This window comes from Mastigoproctus giganteus, chromosome 3 (genome assembly GCF_048544385.1).
Source record: "Mastigoproctus giganteus isolate SK-2022 chromosome 3, ASM4854438v1, whole genome shotgun sequence".
NCBI classification, from domain to species: Eukaryota; Metazoa; Arthropoda; class Arachnida; order Uropygi; family Thelyphonidae; genus Mastigoproctus; species Mastigoproctus giganteus.
In genome coordinates this window covers 155,265,326-155,289,961 of record NC_143577.1, presented here as the reverse complement: position 1 = coordinate 155,289,961, position 24,636 = coordinate 155,265,326, and the positions used below count along the sequence as shown (strand labels likewise).

General features: G+C 37.4%; 1 protein-coding gene across 1 annotated transcript in view; it reads right to left on the bottom strand.

Annotated features, from left to right (window-relative positions):
• ATPsynC (ATP synthase, subunit C) overlaps positions 1–24,636 on the bottom strand; it is a 128,479-nt gene that overhangs the window by 35,818 nt on the left and 68,025 nt on the right. The window lies entirely within an intron of this gene.

The following is a 24,636-nucleotide window of genomic DNA, read 5'->3' as shown; positions in this document are numbered from 1 at the left end:
CACAGGAACCTAACCTAGACATAAATCGAGGGCTACCTGTATATATAACCAACCAGAGGGAAAAAAATATATATTGTAAAATATAAGAAAAGGTATAAAAATAGAATACAAGTAGGGTGAGAATACAGTTTATGAATGAAGTAAATTCTCTCCCACCCTCCTGGCAGTGTAGGGGGGGAAATTACTCTGCTCCCACTGCCAGCTAACATATCCCACACCCAGAGGGAGGGGATGGGCAGGTTGCCCTTCCTACCAGATTCAATACTTACATGGACCTGACAACAAACACAGATGGACAGATGGAGACATACTGCAGCTCTGCTGCTAACAAGCCATTTGGTTATCTGAACTGGCTACTCGAACCCAGTTGCCCTTTAAAACCCCATCCCAAGGCAGGGGGGAGGAGATGGGTTTCTGTCTCCTCCCCTCCCTGCCTCCCCCACACTTCCCCTGGTAATGCTTGTCCCCACTGACCTCTTTGGGCAGGCCTACTCTATTGTTCCTATCCTTCTACCTGTTTCCTCCCCCAGCCTTCAGTCTCTCCCCATTCTAACTAAAACAACCGAATACGCCTTTAACAATGCGGCAAATTTTAATCAACATCTAAATCCAACCACTTTCTCGTAAACCTCTTTCGGCCTTTCCAAATTATAGTATTCATCCCCCCACTTTTTATAGGCCTTGCCACTGAAATCCTCATTACTAGGTGGCAGGGCCGGCCAGAGTGCTTTAATAATCTACTGGGTGCCTGACCTGGCTCCTTATGGCAAAGTGTGGGCAAGGGTGGGTCCCAATAGGGCCTAATGACTAAATGGTCAGAGAAACAACAGAACAAACAACTCCCTATACACTTTTTAAACCTCTGGCCTCCGCAGAGTTGTCTCAAGTACAAAGAATACGAGGAGATGGGGGGAAACTCCTGGTGCTGTCAGACAACTAAGACACTTTACTTTGTACAATCAAAATCCCGTTACGATCGACTCTCCATAATATTATCCACAGGCTATAAAAGTAAAAATACATTAAGCACAAATTTACACTTTATTACCTTGCCAATTATCAATTTTAAAGGATATGTGAAAATTGGAAGAACATTTTCCACACATTAGCAAAATAAAAATAAATTTATGCTTGCATACATACCTTACTATAATATGTACATAATAATTGATATTTCTGTTCACTTTTTTTTTTTTTTTTTGGGCTGTAAAATTTAAAAAAAGATAAGCAGTCAATAAAAGAAGGACATGGCAGACATTTTTCAACTAACATGATAAGCGCAAGTGAGATACAGAGTAACAAGTTTACGAAGCTTAAAAAAATAGGAATGAATTCGGAGGATAGAATCTGCTGCCCTAATGTGTGTAGGGCTATGAATATGCCTTCATCGACTATTACTACAACTATAAAGAATGCTGATAAAATAAAACAATCAATGCAAAAGGTATATAAAGATTCTGAAAATGTATTTATGTTTTTCACATGATTCAAGATTTAATGGAAGGGGAAAACACATTTCACCATAATAACGTAAAAACCTACATAATTCCAGCTATCAGTATTATTGCAAATGTAACAAGGTCGAGTTTACTACCTGTTTATAATAGATTGCAATAACAGAAAAGCCCAATAATCCAGAAACTGCAAATTGCTTTATGGTTGTAACCTCCAGAAATTCGACAGGACTACGTAGTCCAGTCAGAGACAATCATATGGTAATCTCAAGTGCTGCAGTCTCCTGCCCTGATTAAATGGAATGTTGTTCCAACTAAGAGAAGAAAACCCTGGATATTTTCTCGATTAGGTTCTGTTCTTTAAGATTTGTCCCAAATAAATGGTGGCCCAAATAACCGAAATTCACTGTATACGAAAGCATAAAACTCAGAAGTTCAAACAAATAAACTTTATAAGTATTAAATATTTTTTTCTCTTATAAACTATATAGATCATAAGTGAGGTTTCTCAAAATGATTATTCAGTTTATGAGTATGGAACTGACATGAACATAAACAAATATCATGAACCAACTCCATTTTCCAGATCAATGGTCAATGTAATAATGTTACTTAGGTCAGGAATTCTGCAGCAGATTACAAGTATGGGTAAAGAGGCCTGTGCGCTCTGGATTTATTCTGTATAAGCTATTATGTCGCACAGATGCAAAACATGTCATTTATTTTATGTTACTTTCCATTTCACTTTGTGCTACATAATAGCTTATACAGATTAGAAGTAGTTCTTAGTTAAGAGTGGCAAAAAAAAAGTGACAAGGATTTCTTTGCTTAAGTTATCACTAAAAGGAAAGTAATCATGGATTATTTTTCTTTCCTAATGTTAATCACTGATCCCGTTAGCACAGGATCAATGATCATAAAATGGTTGCTGATAAGCTGAATAAATATTTTTCATCAATATCCAAATGTGAAAATTTTTTAAATTTGAGGATATTAGCAAACTAATACTAACTGGGAATTGAGTGAATTTTATGACAAGAGACAAGAAGCAAAATTATTAAAATTAAAAGTGAACAAGACACCGGCAGCTGACACTATCCAATTATCCATATATCAAAGAATGGGAATAAATCAGATTGGCCCAATTGATATCGATGGTTCAATTGTTGATGAACCTGCTCAGGTAGCTAACAAACGAAATGAGTATTTTGCATCTACATTCACACGAGGAGTTAGCATTAGCATTAGTAGAGGCATTTGATGCAAGAAAGCAAGCTTATGCAGCATCAGCCAAAAAAATTAAAGTAAAATAAATAAATAAAAAATAACCACTTCCACTTCACCCCTCTGTTCGTTCGAAATACCTGTCCAGCCGAGCCTTAAACTTATTTAGGCTATCACCTTCCACGACAAGGGATGGAAGTCTGTTCCACCTACCAACCACCCGGTGGCTAAAGGCAAATTTCCGCACATCTATCCTACATCTGTCTTTCCTCAATTTGAATTTATGCCCTCTCAGGTGATTATTCTGAGCAAGAGGAAGAATCCCATCAGCATTGAGCATGCTCAAACCATTCAAGGCTTTGTACACCTCTATCAGATCACCTCACTGCTGCCTAGTCTCCAGACACTGTAATTCGCAAAACTTAAGCCTTTCTTCATAAGAGCACCCCTTTGTTCCATTCACTAATCTTGTTGCCCTTCTCTGTACTCGTTCCAGCAGCTCTACATCCTTCTTGAAATGAGGCCTCCAGGCCTGTATACAGTACTCTAGGTGTGGCCTGACCATTGCCTTATACAAGGGAATAATCACCTCCTTATCCCTGCTAGAAAAATTCCTATATATCATTGACAATACACCATGAGCTACTCTTGCAGCCCGTCTGCACTGCTCAGAGAACTTCATATCTGCCTGCACAACCACCCCCAGGTCCCTTTCATTCTCTACCACTGTCAGTGTAGTACCACAGAGTTGATACTTTGCTCTGGGGTTGCTGTTTCCCATATGTAATACTTTACATTTGTCAATGTTAAACTTCATTTGCCACCTCTCAGCCCATCTGCTCAACTTTTCCAGATCCTGTTGCAGCAGCATAGTGTCAGTAGTGTCCTTGACAACCCTGCCAACCTTTGTATCGTCTGCAAACTTGGACATTAAGCTTGATATACCATCATCAATATCATTTATAAATACACAAAACAATAAAGAACCCAATACTGAACCCTGAGGGACTCCACTAATAACATTAGTCCACGATGAGCAGTGTCCATTGATTACCACTCTCTGTCTTCTTCCCCTCAACCACCCCTTTATCCATAGCAGCAATTTGCCTCCAATGCCACACTGCTCCAATTTGTGCAGCAGTCTTCCATGTGCAACAGTATCAAAAGCCTTTCTAAGATCCAAGTATATAATATCAAAGCTATTCCCTACATCCAATTCTTTTGTGACTGCATCATAGTATCCAATCAAATTGGTCAGGCAAGACTTCCCCTTAACAAAACCATGCTGTGTCTGAGCTATAACTGAAGTCTTGTCTAGATGATCCTGCAGTGCTTCTTTAACCAGTGCCTCCATTAATTTTCCGGGAACAGAAGTTAAACTCACAGGTCTATAATTACTTGTGTCAGCCTTTGATCCTCCTTTGTGAATTGGGGTCACATTTGCACATCTCCAGTCCATGGGTACCTCCCCTGAGTCCAAGGAAGCTCTCATAATTATGGCTAAGGGTTTGCTTACTTCCATTGCTGCCTCCTTTAATATAACTGGATAGATTCCATCCACCCCAGGTGCCTTTCTTGTGTTTATCTTCAACAATTTCTCCTCCACTTTACTCTCAGTTATTACAAGATTCTCTAGCTTACTGCCAGAGTTGAATACACCTCTGGCATTCCCCTCGCTGAATAACTCCTCATGTGTGAATGTCGATGGAAAATATTCATTTAGTTTGTTAGCTACCTGAGCAGGATCATCAACAGTTGACCCATCGATATCAAAGTTCCGCAGGTGGATTAGACTCTGGCAGTGAGCTAGATGATTTTGTGATAACTGAAAGCAAAGTGAAGGAGATTTGTTGAAGATTAACATAAGAAAGACACCTGGGGTGGATGGGATCTATCCAGTTATATTAAAGGAGGCAGCAAAAGAAGTAAGCAAACCCTTAACCATAATTATGAGAGCTTCCTTGGACTCAGGGGAGGTATCCATGGACTGGAAATGCGACCCCAACCCACAAAGGAGGATCAAAGGGAGACACAGGTAATTACAGACCTGTTAGTTTAACTTCTGTTCCAGGGAAATTAATGGAGGCACTGCAGGATCATCTAGACAAGACTTCAGTTATAGCTTGGACATAGCATGGGTTTTTTTAAGGGAAAGTCTTGTTTTTTTTTTTTTTTTTACCTTGTCTGACCAATTTGATTGGATACTATGATGTGGTCACAAAGGAACTGGATGTAAAGAATAATTTTGATATATATTTGGATCTTAGAAAGGCTTTTGATACTGTGCACATGGAAGACTACTGCACAAATTGGAGCAGTGTGGCATTGGAGGCAAATTGCTGCTATGGATAAAGGGATGGCCGAGTGGGAGTAGACAGAGTGGTAATCTATGGACACTGCTCTTTGTGGACTAATATTGTTAGTGGATCCCACCAGTGTTCAGTGTAGGGTCCATTGTTGTTTTCGGTATTTTTTTTTAATGATGTTGATGTGGTGTATCAGACTTAATGTCTAAGTTTGCAGATGATACAAAGGTCAGCAGCGTTGTTAATGACACTAATGACAGTACACTACTGAAACAGAATCTAGAAAAGTTGAGCAAATGGACTGAGAGGTAGCAACTGAAGTTTAACATTGACAAATGTAAAGTACTGCATATAGGAAGCAGTAACCCCAGAGTAACGTATCAAATGTGTGGTACTACACTGACGGTGGTAGAGAACGAAAATGACCTGGGGGGTAATTGTGCAGTCAGATATGAAGTTTTCTGAGCAGTGCAGATGGTCTGCAAGAGTAGCTCATGGTGTCTTGTCAATGATATACAGGAATTTTTCTAGTAGGGATAAGGAGGTTATTATCCCCTATAAGGCAATGGTCAGACAACACATTGAGTACTATATACAGGTCTGGAGGCCTCATTTTAAGAAGGATGTAGAGCTGCTGGAAGGAGTACAGAGAAAGGCAACAAGATTAGTGAATGGAACAAAGGGTTGCTCTTATGAAGAAAGGATTAAGTTTTGCAAATTACGGTGTCTGGCGACTGATTGCCAGACACTGTAATTTGCAAGGTGAGGTGATCTGATTGTGGGTGTATAAGGACTTGAATGGTTTGAGCATGTTCAATGCTGATGGGATTTTTCATCTTGCTCAGAATAATCACCTGAGAGGGCATAAATTCAAATTGAGGAAAAGCAGTTGTAGGATAGATGTGCTGAAGTTTGCATTTAGCCAGTGGGTGGTTGATTGCTGGAACAAACTTTCATCTGTCATTGTAGAAGTTGATAGCTTAAATAAATTCAAGGCAGAACTAGACAAACATATGGAGCAAGTGGAAGGGTGAAATGAGAAGGTTCTTTTTTTTTGACTGATGCTGTATAAGCTTGCTTTCTTGCATCATATGGCTTCACTAATGCTAATGCCAAAAAACCTTTAACTGTAATAACGAGAACGTCTTTGGATTCAGGTGATGTCCCTATAGAATAGAGATATGCAAACATTCTCCTGTTCATAAACATAGTTTGAAAGGATGCTGTTAAAATGTGCAACTACAGACCTGTCAGTCTAACTTCTGTGCCAAGGAAGATAATGGAATCTTCACTAAAGGATGCAAGCATTGCTTTATTAAGAGCAGATCATATCTGACTAAATATAATTAGCTACCATGAGGTTTTCATAAAAAATTGGATCAAGGAATAACTTTGACATCTAAATATAATTCTTGACTAAATGTCAAAGAGTATGAAAAGGCTGCCGAAGCATGGGTAATATTTCTCCATTTCTCCTACCTAGTTAGTATGCATCATGCATCATTTTATTATATCTCATATTGTGAATACCTTCACAACGAATTGCCTAGGTATTGGACTACTTAGAATAAGTAACACTTCTCTGGTAGAGAAGACCACTGTTAATTATTCTCAGATGGGCACCACCGGCACCACCAAGATGGCACCGTTTCAAAGCTGGTTGGCTTCATCATCAGTGGGTTGGTAGGCAGGTACCCTGTTGCAATAGTGACAACCCAGTTATGAAGTTTAACTCCACAATATGAGAGCTGCTTAATGGTGTGCATGGTTTAATCTAAATATAATACTTGACTAAATGTCAAAGAGTATGAAAAGGCTGTTTAAGCATGGGTAATGCATCTCCATCATTTCTACTACCCAGGTAGTATGCATCTCTGTTAGAGAAGATTTTTCATAAATTCAAATTGAGGAAAAACAGTTACAGGATAGATGTGCGGAAGGTTGCCTTTAGCCTGCGGGTGGTTGATTGCTGGAAGAAACTTCCATCTGTTGTAGAAGTTAGCTTAAACAGATTGAAGGCAGAACTAGACAACATTTGGAGTGGGTGGGTGGATGAGTGAAATGAGAAAGGAATGTTTTTTTTTTGGCTGATGCTATATAAGCTTGCTTTCTTGCATCATGTGCCCTTGCTAATGCTAAAGACTACTGGTACTTATTCTCAGATGGGCACCACCACCCAGAAGGCACCGTTTCAAAACTGGTTGGCTTCATCATCGGTGGGTGGGTAGCTACCCTGTTGCAATGAAAACTCATGCTTAAACAGCCTTTTCATACTCTTTGACATTCAGTCAAGAATTATATTTAGATTAAACCACGCACATCATCCAGCATCTCTCATATTGTGCAGTTATACTTCATAACTGGGTTGTCACTATTGCAACAGGGTACCTGCCCACTCACCCACCGATGAAGAAACCATCCAGCTTCAAAATGGTGTCGTCTGGGTGGTGGTGCCCATTTGAGAATAAGTAACAGTAGTTTTCTCTAACAGAGAAGCGCTACTTATTTGAAGCAATGCAATTCCTAGGCAACTCATTGTGAATGCATGGGTAAATATGTTCCATGCCATACTGCCCATGTTATGACGGACTGGTTTGAGAACATGAGCGTTGAAAAGTTGGACTGGCCACCCCAGCACCTTAGAGATCATGTAGAGAACCTCTGGGATGAATTGGATAGTTGGGTATGTGCGAGGAGAGACCTCGCAAAAAACAGAGCTGAACTGGTTGCTGTTTTGAAGGCTGAATGATGGAAAATATTGGAGGTTATTTACAAAAAAAAAAAAAAAAAAAAAAAAAACTAAACTGGTGGAGGTTGTTCTATGGAGACTAGAAACTGTCATGAAGGCTAAAGGTTTCAACCCATATTATTAGTTTTCTTGTAAATAAAGATTATTTTTAGATATACAGTAAACCCCCGCTATTCGCGGTCGCCGATTTAATAAAAAATGAAACCTAAAAAAAAAAAAAAAATGTGAATTTTAAAGCGCCGTGAATATTTTCCGCCATAAAAAACATGGGCGTGGCTAAAATTATCTTTCCCGGTCAAAACAGCGCTCAGTGGGTGGGGGAAGAGGGGTGACAAAATCGCGAGTGTGGATGTTTCTCGCTAATCCTCGTTCAGTATGTGTTATGCGTTTGTCATGGAAGGTTTCGTTGTTTGCTTTTAATTTATATGTTTATAAATTGAATAAATTTATCAATTTATAAATTGTAAGCATATCAATTTATAAATTGATATGCTTACAAAAATGATAAATCTACCGTTTTTCAGTGTAAAACAGACTTTTTCGGATGTGTTAACGGAAGAAAGTGACTTTATTGTGGACAAGTTCTTTCTAACCCCTACAAAAATATGGCTACAAATAAAAAGAGAAAATGTGAAAATATCAAACAAGCTGATGACATTAGCGAATAAAATTGAATTATTAGACAAAATTTCTAATGGTGAAAGTGTCTCCTCGGTGGCAAAACATTATAAAATCAATGAGTCAACGGTACGATCAATCAAAAAATCGGAAGAAAAAATAAGCCGTAGTGTCCGTGAAAACGCACTAATTGTTTCAAAAATTTGCTCTGTAACTCGTGATGTTAAATTAGAAAAAATGGAAAAAGCTTTAAATCTGTGGATAGAAGACCGAACTCAAAATAAAATTCCATTAAGTTCAGTCATCATTCGTGAAAAGGCAAAACTCCTTTATCAACACTTTAGCGAAACTGGTGATAGCACTGGCGGGATGTTTTTTTTGCTAGCAAGCAAAGACGCTGGTTTGAAAGATTTGTTTGAAATTTCTAATAAATATTACATTTAATATTAAATTGTTTCTTATTTTCATTTCGATGCCATATGCTTGCATTTCACTATGTACTGTCTATGTACATAGTCATATTATGAAGGTACATATAATACATACATAGACAAAATTTTAGACTAGTTTTTATTATGTATTTCATACTTTGGAACGGAACCCCTTTATTACTATGGGAGCCATAACTCAGTATTCGCATTTTCGGTATGTGCGACATTTCTCAGGAACTAATACAGTAAACCCCCGCGAATAGCGGGGGTTTACTGTATTAGTGTCCGAATATTAATGGTAGGGCGATGCTTACTTGTCTGCAATTCTTTCTGCTTGCAGAGATGGAATAAATTTAAACAAAGATGGTGCAAAGGGTCTTTGACAGTATCATAGAGGAAGCCTTAGGGTTGAAAAATTGCAAGTGGGCAGGGGAAGGTAATACATATATGGTTTAGCATTAGCATTAGCATTAGTAGAGGCATTTGATGCAAGAAAGCAAGCTTATGCAGCATCAGCCAAAAAAAAAAAAAAAAACCACTTCCACTTCACCCCTCCGTTCGTTCAAAATACCTGTCCAGCTGAGCCTTAAACTTATTTAGGCTATCAACCTCCACCACAAGGGATGGAAGTCTGTTCCACCAACCAACCACCCGCTGGCTAAAGGCAAATTTCCGCACGTCTATCCTACATCTGTCTTTCCTCAATTTGAATTTATGCCCTCTCAGGTGATTTTTCTGAGCTAGAGGAAGAATCCCATCAGCATTGAGCATGCTTAAACCATTCAAGGCTTTATACACCTCTATCAGATCACCTCGCTGGTGCCTAGTCTCCAGACACTGTAATTTGCAAAACTTAAGCCTTTCTTCGTAAGAGCACCCCTTTGTTCCATTCACTAATCTTGTTGCCCTTCTCTGTACTCGTTCCAGCAGCTCTACATCCTTCTTGAAATGAGGCCTCCAGACCTGTATACAGTACTCTAGGTGTGGCCTGACCATCGCCTTATACAATGGAATAATCACCTCCTTATCCCTGCTGGAAAAATTCCTGTATATCATTGACAATACTCCATGAGCTACTCTTGCAGCCTGTCTGCACTGCTCAGAGAACTTCATATCTGCCTGCACAACCACCCCCAAGTCCCTTTCATTCTCTACCACTGTCAGTGTTGTACCACAGAGTTGATACGTTGCTCTGGGATTGCTGTTTCCCATGTGTAGTACTTTACATTTGTCAATGTTAAACTTCATTTGCCACCTCTCAGCCCATCTGCTCAACCTTTCCAGATCCTGTTGCAGCAGCATAGTGTCAGTAGTGTCCTTGACAACCCTGCCAACCTTTGTATCATCTGCAAACTTGGACATTAATCCCGATATACCATCATCAATATCATTTATAAATACAGAAAACAATAATGGACCCAACACTGAGCCCTGAGGGACTCCACTAATAACATCAGTCCACGATGAGCAGTGTCCATTGATTACCACTCTCTGTCTTCTCCCCCTCAACCACCCCTTTATCCATAGCAGTAATTTGCCTCCAATGTCACACTGCTCCAATTTGTGTAGCTGTCTTCCATGTGCAACAGTATCAAAAGCCTTTCTAAGATCCAAGTATATAATATCAAAGCTATTCCCTGCATTCAGTTCTTTTGTGACTGCAAAATAGTATCCAAATTGGTCAGGCAAGACTTCCCCTTAACAAAACCATGCTGTGTAAGAGCTATAACTGAAGTCTTGTCTAAATGATCCTGCAGTCCTTCTTTAACCAGTGCCTCCATTAATTTTCCTGGAACAGAAGTTAAGCTCACAGGTCTATAATTACTTGTGTCAGCCTTTGATCCTCCTTTGTGAATTGGGGTCACATTTGCACATTTCCAGTCTATGGGTACCTCCCCTGAGTCCAAGGAAGCTCTCATAATTATGGCTAAGGGTTTGCTTACTTCCTTTGCTGCCTCCTTTAATATAACTGGATAGATCCCATCCACCCCGGGTGCCTTTCTTGTGTTTATCTTCAACAGTTTCTCCTCCACTTTACTCCCAGTTATTTCAAGATTCTGTAACTTACTGCTAGAGTTGAATACACCTCTGGCATTCCCCTCGCTGAATAACTCCTCATGTGTGAATGTCGATGCAAAATATTCATTTAGTTTGTTAGCTACCTGAGCAGGATCATCAACACTTGACCCATCAATATCAAGTGGACCAATCTGATTCATCCCTCTCCTTCTAGAGTTTACATAAGTAAAGAACTCTTTGCTGTTTTTCTTTGCATCCCTTGCCAAGGATTTCTCGTAATCTGCCTTCGCCTGCCTAACCTCCTTTGTAACTTGGTTGCATATCAACTTGTATCTATCATAGGCTTCTGTGTCATGTGTTAATTTGTAAGTATCCCATGCATTTTTCTTCTCTGCCATATGCCTCATTAGTTCATCTGACATCCATTTTGGCCTAAACCTTGAACAATATTTCTTAGTTGGTATGTAAAGCCTAGTAGCTTCCAAGATAAGTTCTTTGAATGCTTCCCATTTTGAATTTGCTGTTGGTAACATCATCAGTTGGTCCCACTGTATAGAATTTAAATACTGTCTCAGTCCATCGTAGTCGCCTTTACGGAAGCAATAACCCTTCCCTTTACCCCTAATGGTAGTTACCTCTTTGAGTAAATCCCACTTCAGCACACTGTGATCACTGCCACCTAGTGGTTCATTTATCTGCAGATTCTTAATGCATGAAGAATCACTGCTGATAATCAAATCAAGAGTATTGCTCCCTCTAGTTGCCTCCCGAACATGCTGATGTAGAAAACAATCATCCAATAAATCCACAAAAGCCCTGCTAGTGTGTGAGTATCCAGCCCCCAAATTCCAGTCAATATCTGGGAAATTAAAATCTCCCATTATAAGACACTCTGATTTACTGGCCCATTCTATTTCCCTGTACAGTTCCTTATTATACTCATCAGAGTCATTAGGCCTATAGCACACTCCTACTCTCAATTTTGATCTCCCAATGTTTATGTCACACCAAACTGACTCCACACTGCACTGTCCAGCGATGTCGACTGGCTTCACTTCCTTGGTTTTTATGTGTTTCTTAACTAATAGCATAACACCTCCCCCCTTCCTATCCTGTCTATCCTTTCTGTAGACGTTATACTCCCCAAATTGCAGTTCCGCATCCCTTATATCTGTGTGACACCACGTCTCTGATATCCCAACAATATCTGCCTTCGATGTTTTGAGCAATACCTCAAATTCATCAAATTTATTTACTAAACTCCTAGCATTGGTGTACACGCAAGTATACCTGCACCTGTTTCTATTCTTAGCTACCCTAACACAACCCATGTGTTTACTTGTACCACAATGGCTCCCAGCAGTCTCTGAAATACCATGCATCTTGTTTTTCAGGCTTCTGCTCATTCTAATAGAAGCAGTGCAAGAATCTCTTTCACCTCTGCCAGTGGCTACTGTCAATCTATTGGTCTTTGTCTCCCCCCAAGCTAGCAGTTTTCCGACCCACCTAACACTGCCTCGATAGCATCAGCAAATATTCTTGCACCCTTTCTATTTAAGTGTATCCGATCCCTGTAGAAGCAATCTCTCCTGTTAACAAGTACAGTCCAGGCTGAAAAAAATTCTACCCCTTGAGCCTTGCACAATCTTTCCAGGGCCGAATTGATCGACAAGGCTCTCATCATATACTCCCTCCTATCGTGTCTGGGCAGAATTGCAGACACTTTCAAATTCAACCCTAATTCTCGGCTTTTGTTCAACAGTGACCTGTACTTGTTAAGTAATTCTGCCGGTCTCCTACTCTTAATATTATTAGTGCCAACGTGTACAACTATATCACCTTTTGTGCCCTTAAAAGATGATATTCGCTCTACAACGTCATCAACCTTTGCCCCTGGCAGACATACCCTGGTCCTGTTCCACCTATCTTTTTTACAAAGCATGTTCCCCGTTTCCCTGACAATAGAGTCACCAACAACTACTAGTTCCTTCGGGACCAGCGCATTCTGCCTTGGGGGTTGTCTCTGTGTCACGCGATGCCCAAGTGCAAGCTCTGGCGTTGATGTGGGCAGCTGAGAGCTTGATGGGCCCCTCAATTTAGTTTCTTCGAGGGCATCCACCCTGTCCTTCAAGCTCTCATATAGGCCCAAAAGAACGCCGAGTTGTTGCCTGATATCGATACACTCCTTGCATCGCGCACACACAAAGACATCCCCCTTGGCAGTATCATGTCCCGTACCCGATTGCTCTGCAAACATCAAGCAAACAGTGCATTTTATAAGGCTGTGAGTCAGAGGACAACTGCCCCCCTCAGTTCTGCTCTGAGCCACAGCACTTCCATTAGCTTGAGCCTTTTGCTTTGCTGCTCTGGTCTGAGTCATGATTCTATTAATTTATTAATTAATTATGTTATGTTATTAATTATATTACGTTTGTAATCTAAGTCGTTATATGTATTTATTTAAACGTACAATTTAACTGCTAACGAAGTTCAACTAACGCTATCTAGTACGGTATATAACCTACGGTATATCTAGTACGGTATCACAGTGGCGGGAAAGTTAATAACGGTAGCGGTAGTTACGAACACGTGGAAACCCTTACCGATACTTTTACAAGGCCGAGTAAAGAATAAATACACCAAATTAATCAAAAAATCACAAAATAATGTTATACTACTAAATTTAAATCAAAAGTTTTAGAAAAATAATAATTTCAAATCAATAAATAAGAAAAATCCACTTAGCGGCTTGGAACACGACCGTCACTAGTAGCCTCGTCAGCAGACTCGCACTCTCGTTTATTTGATAATGTGGGTCAAAGTATTGCTTTCACACACCTTAAGAGTTCTTGTATGAGCCTTCTGATGGGGAAAGATGCACAGAAGGCAACAGTATTCTAAGTGAATGGAAAGTAAAATTCTTAGAGTAAGTACTGCTATAAGCAACTACAGTAGTGCAGGCCTTCTTAAACTATGGGTCACGACCCCATTTGGGGTTGCGTAGCAAAAATCTAGGGTCGCGAGAGATTTTAATGTCAAATATTTAAATACACGATTTTATAACATCTAGATGTGTATTTGTGCAGAGTCACACTCATACACCTGCACACAAACAAAGGGAGGAATGCGCGCGCGCACACGTGCAGCGAGACTATGATTCAATAACACTGACTATAATGTGAACTAGTGTAGTATTGACGCTCTTCTAGTGTAGTCAATTGTCAGTGTTCCGCCGTAACGAGATTTTAGTTTTTTTTTATTTATTCGGTAATTAATAAATCAATTATTATATGCAATATGTTATTTTCATATATTTATTGTATTTTAGGATCAAAATAATTTTTGGCCATGGATAAATGGCTGAACTTAAATAAGAATAGCAATGATGCAGATAATAATGCTACAAACTCTTCTCAGGCAGGACAAAATATTGAAAAACAGGCATCTTATGTGCGAAAAAGAAAATATGATGAGTCTTTTCTTCAATTTGGCTTTACATTTCAAAATTGTAAGGGAAATGAACCTCTTTGTTTGATCTGCAATGAATTATTGGCTCCGGAGAGTATGAAACCATCAAAATTAAAAAGACATCTTGAATCAAAGCATGTTTCGTATGTCAATAAACCAAAAGAATATTTTGAAAGACTGTATAAATCTTTAAATAAAGAAAAAAAATCCTTTGAAAAATTTATAACCGTTAGTGAAAAATGTTTACTAGCGTCATATGAAGTTTCATACTGTATTGTTAAAAATAAAAAGCCGTTCACCATTGGAGAAGATCTTGTATTACCTGCTGCTATTAAAATGGTAGAAATACTACATGGAAGTAAATATGGCGATGATATTCGAAAAATTTCTTTGTCGAACAACACTGTCTCGAATAGAATTTCTGATATTAACAAGGACCAATTAGTGCAATTATTACAAGAATTAAAGAAAGCCCAAAATTTTCAATTCAGTTGGACGAAACAACTGATATTACTAAATTGGCTCAGTTGTTAGTATATGTCAGGTACGTTTATAAAGAAAGCGTGGAGGAAGAATTGTTATTTTGTCGTCCTATGGAAGACCATACTACAGGGAAAGACATATATTGTAAAGTTGACGAATTTTTAAAAACTGAAGGTTAAGAATGGAAAAATTGCTGTGGAATATGCACAGATGGTGCAAGAGCGATGACTGGCAAAAATTTTGGTTTTAAATCATTTTTTCAAGCTGCTCATTATGATCATATAACTTTTACTCAGTGCCTTATTCACCGAGAGGCCTTTGCAGCAAAAAAATTAGCACCAGAATTGAACGATGTGCTTCAGGATGCTGTTAAGATTATAAATTTTATTAAGAGCCATGCCCTTAACAGCCGCTTATTTTCAAATCTCTGTAAGGATACGGATTCCAACTACACAACTTTATTATTACATGCAGAAGTAAGATGGTTGTCAAGAGGTCAAAGTTTAAGAAGATTATTGCTATTAAAGGACGAGATCAAAATATTTTTAACCGAACAAAAATGCGAACTTGCTGCTTTTTTTTAAAAATGACTTATGGCTATCCAAGCTGTGTTATTTGTCAGATATTTTTGCGAAATTAAACGATCTCAACTTGTCTCTCCAAGGAAAAAATTGCGATATATTTACTTCGAATGATAAAATTGAACGTTTTATCAAAAAGATCAACATTTGGAAAAGTAGGGTAGAAAAAAATTCGTTCGAAATGTTTTCCAGTGTCGACAATTTTATAATCGAGAAAATTCATTGTAAAACTTTTATTGCAAAAATTATTGTGGATCACTTAAAAGGGCTAGAAACACAGTTCCGTACATATTTTATATTAAATATTGATTTCCAAAAAATAGTTTGGATTCAAAAGCCGTTTTGGATTGGCTTAAGTGAGATTGATCACCTGCCACTTAAAGCTCAAGAGGAATTTGCTGAGCTTTCGAGTGACTCAAACTTAAAACTACAATTTCAAAAAAAGTCCTTGACTGAATTCTGGATCGGAACTAGAACTGAATTTCCCACAATCGCTGATATGGCGTTAAATGTACTTCTGCCATTCAACACCACATATTTATGTGAAGTTACTTTCTCAGCTTTAACACACATTAAATCCCAGTATCATTCAGCGCTAAAAAATGTTGAAGAGGTCTTACGTCCAGCAGTGTCAAACATTCCACCAAGATTTAATTTGTTATGCAATAAAAAACAGGCACATCCATCTCATTAAATTTTTTACTTTAATTTTAATTTAATATTTACCACTCAACGACTGCGTTCGAATATATTCGAGCGAACTAAGTCTGTCAGAATCCCCTTTTATTTATGTTATTGCAAAAAATGCAATTTTGATGAAAAATAGGGCATATAATTTTTGTAACTATAATAAATACAATTTTACAATTTTTTGTGCAATTTTTAATTTTAGATTTTTGTATGTTTCAAAACAAATTCTAAAACTATATATTTTCATATGTATATGTATATTGTTACCTAATAAATAAATCATCAAAAAATATTAATTTATCTTTCTTTTATATTTATATGGGGTCGCCAAGAAACTCGCAATCATAAATGGGGTCGTGAATGAAAAAAGTTTAAGAAGCCCTGCAGTAGTGTGTCAATTATCCGGAATAATTGATGTCAGACCACTTCTGGATAATCGAACCGAAAGATTTTCCGGATAATTTTTCCCGTAAGATTAAGTAAATTTAATCTTACCTTATGATTAAATTAAATAAGATTAATGAAATAAAAAAAAAAATTATAAACCAATCTCAGAAAACAAACATCCATCCAGGCATTTTTATGATTTTTATACAAAACAGAAAAATTAGAAATATTTTTAAATGCACTCGGTTTTTCGACTTACTGATAACATGCACAGACAATCTGTGTGTTCCAGTAGCATTTGCACACATAGCAATTGTAACTCGCTCTTTTCTCATCTTAAAACTTGTTGCAGGCATTTCTCTTTTAGTGGCTAGGGTTTTTCTCAATAATGCTTACCATAATAAGCCCGTCTCATCAACATTATAAATGTTTTCTTTCTCATAATATGCTATAACCAAAGAAAACTTACTTTTCAAAGGACACCGCTGCCGATTCATCTGCAGAAAGTTTTTTGCCTGGAATGTCTAGTTCACATTATACTGTTTCTCAGTTTAAAGTTTTTCAGCCAACCTGTGATTGCCTTAAAATCTTCATTATCTATTAATTTTCAATTAAAATCTAATGCTTTTTCACACAACATTAGGCCAGACATTTTTTCGACATTTTTTTTCCTTCTAGACCTTCCTTCACTATCCATAATCAACACAAATTCTGTTATAGCATTGGAATTTTTTTTGATGTCGTAAATTGTTGAAGTCCTCACATTAAACTCTTTGGAAAGATTTCCTAAATTTTTACCTTTTCTAATTCTATTAATAATTTCCATTTTTTGTTACAGTGTTAAAACTACACGTTTTCTTTTCGTTCACATTTTACCGTAAAAAAAATGAGAAAAATAATAAATTGCACAGTTTTGGGCTGATATTATTCTTATCGAATCTGGAATTAAACAAATGTGAAATTGACTCATGGTTTCTGAGAAAACCCAGTAATCTGTGATATTTTTCTGAAAGTCACATAGAATTTTAGAGATCACAACCATAAAACAAAAAAAATTTGCAGATTTCAGTTTATTGGGCTTTTTGTTTATACAGTCTGTTATAAATGGGTAGTAAACTCGATCTTTCGCTTATTGTAATCAAAATTCAATTTGAAAACGTGATCACTATAACCGGAGCTTACTGTACTACTGTTAATAAAAAAAAGAAGAAAGATCATCCTTTCAAATTATTCCGGATAACCAACGTTCAACTGTACTTTGGATTGTTATATAGGATAACAATCCAAACCTACAAACCTATAGATAACCATCATATAACATGATAGTTAGGTTCCTATAAAATGTCGTGTTGTGTGAAACCGTGTTATATGGGAACTAAGAAAAAGTACAAAGGGGGGGGTTACGTTCCAAAAGCTAACAAAAATGCACTATTTCATTAACAAAATGTTAACAAAACTAATAAAAATACACCATTCTAGATTTTGTGTACCTTCTACTCTCTTTAAAAAATCAGTAATCTGGTAATTTGCTTTTTTTATCAAGCAAAAGCAAATTACTTTTGCTTTTGCTTGATAAATCTTTGTGAATTTCATCATATGCAACTAAGCATTTTTGAAGCTCCCTTTTGAATTTTGGGCTCCTCTCATTCAAGAATCTACATTCAAAAAATAAGATTCTAATTGCTTGGCTAATTTTGCCTTCCTGTATGCTTTTTAGTGTAAAATTGGTAAGTTTAGAACTTTCATCTGCTCTATCATCCTCTGAATTGATTTGGTTTTACCTCCTATGCCTTTTCCAATAAATCCGCTTTGGAAGCCTCTTTTTCTACCAGTAATTCTTGAACGTCTTCAGTAATCATATCTTTTTTAAATTTTTTTTAGCAGCATAGGCAACTAAGGCCATCTTATTCTGTGTATATTGTCTATAAATTGTGTGTCCTGAGATAAATTTTGTTTTGCTGGACAAAAAACCCCGAGATTCCGTGAGAAAAAACCATTCTACCCTCTCCGCCCGACTAATTAAGCCATATTGTGAAAAAGACCCATAAAAATTCCTCCCATCAACAGGATTCGAACTTAGGTCTTTTCCACCTGGTGTGGGGAGGAGGGCAATTCTGTCAACTGTGCTACCCACGAGGGCTTCAGTAGTCATATCATCAAAACCTTCTCCTCATACCAATGTAGCAAGTTCTACTATCGCACCGATTCCATTTTCTGCCAGTTCTACCATATTTCTTGAACAAACTGACTGTGGCCATACATTTTTCTGCACACATTTAACGTTGATGGTTTTACTTCTTTCAACGGTAAAGCTAGGATTCTGATACAGTCCACAACTGAGAAATGTTTCCATGCCTCCATTACTTCAATAGATTTGAAATCAATTTTATCCAAAATCCATGGTAACGATTTTCTGAAGTAATGAGTTTTAAAGGTGGATATAATGCCTTGATCTAATGGCTGAATGAAAAAAAAGTTGTATTAACTTCTAATACAACAATTTGTACAACTGTGGCAGTAGGAACATAACTTTAACGTTTGGATGACTTAAATCTTTTGGATGGCCTGGTGTGCTATCCAATAATAATAAAACTTTGAAATCTAGATTTTTCCACAAGTTCAATAGCACAGAACGTAACACAAGGATTTCCCAACAAAATAACATACAGGGATTTCTCAATTTTTATTCAGTAGTGAGTCAACAGTGGGAATTCAAAAAGAGTGGAAATGTTGAAAAATTACATCCAACATAATAGCAGGGTTTCCCCAGCACAAAAGCTCAAAAATAAACTGTTATGCGAGGTTTGCCGAAATTCTATAACTGTGTTATATAGGTACCGTGTTGTGCGAGGTTTTCCGCAATTTATCAATCGTGTTAGAGCGAAACTGTGTTATACGGGGGGTTGCCTGTATTTAATAAATCTGATGAATACGAGGTACTAGAATCAACAAATGCAGACATTATAGGAATATCAGAAATATGTGATGTTAATATACTGGATACAGAATTTCAATATGTGTCCAACTGTGTACAGGAATGGGGATATCAATTCAAGACAAGCATATTTATAGTAGATAACTATATTTAATTAGTATGCGACATTGAGAGTAGGTTATGTAATAGACAAGGTGGCTGAGTATAATGAACATCTTTACAAACTAAGAGATTGGGCAAGTGAATAAAAATGTCTTATTGTGGATAATAATAATTTTCCAGAGATTGACTGGAACTTGTGGACTGACTCACCTAGTAGTTGGGCATTTCCAGAATTGCTGGATGACTGCTGTAAGAAGCAGTTATCCAGCAGTTCTGGAAGTCATCCTTACTGGTTATCATTAAATATCCATAGGATATTAAGAATCTTCAAATAAAGGAACCATTGGTGAGCAGTGATCACAATATATTCAAGTGGGATCTGTTTAAGAAGTAACAACTGCCAAAGGAAAAGGGAAGTGTTTTTGTTTTCACAAAGGGGTGGGATTACAGTGGGTATTAGTAATGGAAAATGATTCTAGAAAGCAAGTTTATAGTTTGTCTAGTTCTTCCTTAAATTTATTCAAGCTATCCACTTCCACAAAACAGATGTAAGTTTTTTTCAACAATCAACCACCCACTAGCTAAAGGCTAATTTCTGCACATCTAATCTGCAACCATCCTTTCTGTTTGAATTTATGCCCCATCATTAATATACTCTGAGCAAGAGGAGAAATCCCATCAGCATTGAGTTTTCTGAATCCATTCAAAGCCTTAAACACCTCAATCAGATCAAATTGAGGTGTTTAACCGTTCTTCATATATTCCTTTACCCTTACTTTATATATTCTGTCCCTGTAGTGACCTACACATCCACAATCACTGGTAAATTCCTTTTCTTCGAACTTATACCCTCATTAGGTAGTTATGCATATGTATTGTATTGTTTGTACTCAGATCAGTAATGATTAATGATTTCTGGTAACTGACACATCATCTACTTGACACTATATAAAATTAATACTAAAATGTATTATTAGATGTTAATTAACCTTCAATTGCTGCAGTGATAATTCTGACTTCATTATATAAATGTAACTTGAACATAACATTGATGACAATTAAAACATTGCTTACCTTTGATTGCAACTCACTGAATTCATTTGTCTCTTTCTAAAATAACTTATGCTCCCTCTGCCTTTCAAAGGAATTTCACTACACTACATTAATCTTAATCATCTGAAAGCTCTGAAGAAAGCAAGCCTAGAGCATACAAGGTATGGCAATAAAGTTCCCAAATTGGTGCTGCTGTTGCAGTTGTGCTTGATGAGTTTGAAAATAAATGAGGGGGTATGTTGTAGTTCATACTTCTTTCAGTAGATGGTGGTAGAACAGAGAATGTTCAGTAGGTTGTAAAGTAACAACCAGTTTTGTTAGTACATTAACGTTCAATGTCACAATTTTGCGGTGAAGCAATGAACACATATCAAGTTCTGCTTTAAACTGGGAATATATGCAAAAAAAAAAAAAAAAACAATTTAAGTTTTACTAAAAATATTATACTGTTGGGTAACAGTTTACCAATTATTAATTAATAGTTATTAAAAAAAAAAACAAGCCGTGGCAAGGACTTACCATGCCACATGTTGCCAGTTGAATCAAAGCTCTGAAAAGTAACTCAATAATTTTTTGGTTCAAACAGCAATGTAAGTCCTTGCTACAGCTTTTTTTTTTTTTTTTTTTTTAATAACTATTAATTAACTTTTAAATTAACAATTTATTTATTTATTTCATATGATGTGATCAATACACGAAGGAACCAGTTTTTTCTTGCTTCCTTTGTGCATCGTGGCCGGAATATCCAACCAACCAGTTGGTTCGGCACCATCATGATATCCAGCCCGAGGCGGGGATTGAACCCGTGACCTTTGGGTTGCCAGGCAGGCACTTTACCTAATCGGCTAGCCCGGTCGGCTAATTAACAATTGATAAACCGTTGCCCAACATTATAACATTTTCAGTAAAACTTACGCTTCCCCCCCACCACCAGTTAAACGAATAATAGATTTTATTGATATAAAATTTAAGATAACATGACATAGATGTCACTGTAACCTGTACATATAAAAACCCATAAAAATTCATTTAGATTAAAATTAAATTAAATTTATTGGCTACACTATAAGGTTATATGTACAGGGAACTATTGAAACATTATAGGCTGGATATATGGACTATTTCAGATATATATATATCGGTGAAATAGTGAAATGGGGTGGCAACCTGACAACTTACTGTTTCACATATATCAGCCAGTTCCCTACACATTTAAAATTATAATAATAAAAGTTTAAGCATAAGACAATATTGTTAAGTGGAAAATTAATTATAAGATTATTACATATTTAATGTAATAATCTTATAAATTTATAATTATATAACTACTTATGGATACACATATCTACCTTGTCCAGGGCTGATACTAGCATGGACTGGAAATTGGGCTTCTGGGTAACCCGAGCACTAACTTTATATTCTTCAGTCATATACTGTTCACTTTCCTAAAACTAAAATTTTCCATACTTTGGGCTATTAGTGTAATATGAGGGGCAGGAGTGTCTATTTCTATCTTAATTGCCTAATTTTGCCTCCTGTTAGCTAAACTGCTATACAATTGTTTATGTACAATTGCTTATAACCACAAAACACGTGCGTGCGTGCGTGCGTGCACACACACACACACACACACACACACACACACACACACACACACACACACACACACACACACACACACACACACACACCCACCTTTGTGCTCTTAAGTAATCCTGTTAATCTTCCCTTTGTATTTTCCAACAGGTGCAAATCTTTCCAATGGGTCTCCCAGCCACCTGTATGCAATATTCAAGATGTGATCCTATATACGAGGGGATGATCATTTAATTCGCGGACTGGTGCAAGATCTTATCTTAACTGTCATCATCTGAATCTTCTATGGATTTCTCTCTTAAAATACTCTTCCTTGAACTTTACACACATTCGCCACCGTTGTACCCACACATTAAATGCTTTTTGCAAGCCATTTTTTTTGAAAGACTACAAAGTGGTTCCGTTGTGGCTCTGTGAGCATCATTGTCAGAATCAAAGCGCTTGCCTTTCAGAGCAATCTTCAGACGTGGAAACAGGAAGAGATCACACTGGGCTAAGTCTGGTGAATAAGGGGGATGTGGCAGAACCTCGGCACCTGTGGCAGTGATAACTGGCTGCACTATATTAGTCATATTGGGCCTGGCATTGTCTTGATGGAGAAACCACTTCACACCAGAAAGTTCTTGACATTTCTCATGAATGGCACAGCGAAATTTGACTCTGAGAATCTCAGAACATGCTTCCTTATTCATAGTTGTTCCATGAGGCACAAAATGTGTAACAAGAATGCCTTTTATGTCAAAAAACACAAGAACCATTTGTTTGTCAGTCGAACAGGAAGCTTGAAATTTCTTAGGTCTTGGTTAATCAGAATGCTTCCACTCACTCGACTGTTGTTTTGTCTCTGGATCATAGTGAAAAATCCAAGTTTAATCGAAATTCACCATTCAATTTAAGAAGTTTTGACCCTTTGTTTCAAAATGATCGATAATTTCTTTGCTCAAGTCTACTCTTTGCTGTTTTTGTTCTGGAGTCAAATTGTGTGGAATTCAGCGGGCACAGATTTGCGACATTTTCAGGTGATTTTTCACAATATTGGGATGCAGTACTGTATGAAATGGACAGTCTAACAGCTAATTGTAATTTGCATGTCTTCATTCAAGATTTTCTGGGCTTTTTTGTTCAGTAGTTGTTGAGGAGGTAGGATGACCAGGTCTTGTGTCATCTGCAACAGATTCACGGCCTTCACTGGATCACTGATACCATTTAAATATGGACGTCCTACCCAAGACACTCATTACCATATGCTTCATTCATTTCTTTAAGTGTTTCCAATGCATTTTAGCCCTGACATACTTGATTCAAAACTGATCGCTGGTGACTCACAGCTAAAAAAACTCTTCACAGAACACTAGCTCAACAAGTACTGACATGCATCCACAGAGTCTGCTCAGTAGCAATCATGGAGAGTGCCTGTAGCGGCAGTTATGGAAATTTTGCATGTGATAAACATAAATAAATTGAGCCACTCTTGACTCTTGTCCATGAATTAAATGATCACCCCCTTGTATAATAGAGTAATCACCTCTTTATCTTTACTGATAAAGTTCCTATATATTGACAAAACTCTATGGCTGTTCTGGCAGCCTCTCTACATTATTCAGAAATCTTCATATCAGATGTATATCCACTCCCAGGTATTTTTCTTTTAACTATAATTTTCAGTTTGGAGGTGCCCAAGTGGTACGTAATTTTAGAATCACTGCTTCCCATATGCAAGACCTTGCATTTTTCCAGTAATAAACCTGAACTATCATTTCTCAGCTCATCCAAGTAGTTTATCTACCTCTTGTTAATATAACATACCCCAATGACTGTTGTTAAGTACCCTACCCACCTTTGTATCAATAGCAACTTAGACATTAAAGGCTTGAAATACCTAATCAACGTCATTAATGAATATTAAAGGACTAGGAACCAAACTGTGGAATTTCACTCACATTATTAGTCCATGAAAAGCCGTCGCCATTTATAACCCCCCTCTCTCTCTCTCTCTCATTTAAGCGAATGCTGTCAAAGTTGAAAAGACTGTTTAAGCATGGGTAATGCATGTATGGATACCATTTCTGGAACTGTTGGTTGTTTTGGAGAAAAAAAACATGAATTCTGGGTCTATTTTAGAAGTCCTGGACAATAATGCACTACCACAATGTTGGTAATGCATTATTGTCCAGGACTTCTAAAATAGACCCCAGAATTCATGTTTTTTTCTCCAAAACAACCAACAATTCCAGGCCAAACCACTGAAAACTTTTGTTTTTCATGGTTTGGCTTGGTCTCAGGCTGCTGCTGCTGCCAAACTGCATTGTTGGAACGATACTGTCCAGCAGGTAGCATTCTCTGGGCATACACCATACAGCTCAGACAGGCTGACAGACCATGTACTATGACTCATCACTCCAAAGCACAGCTTTCCATTGGTCTATAGTCCAAGGACAGCAGGCCTTACACCAAGCTAGACATTAGCTGAGGTGATTAGTGGCTTGTGGACAGCTGTGCAACTATAGTAACTCATATCATGCAGCATCCTGTGCACTGTA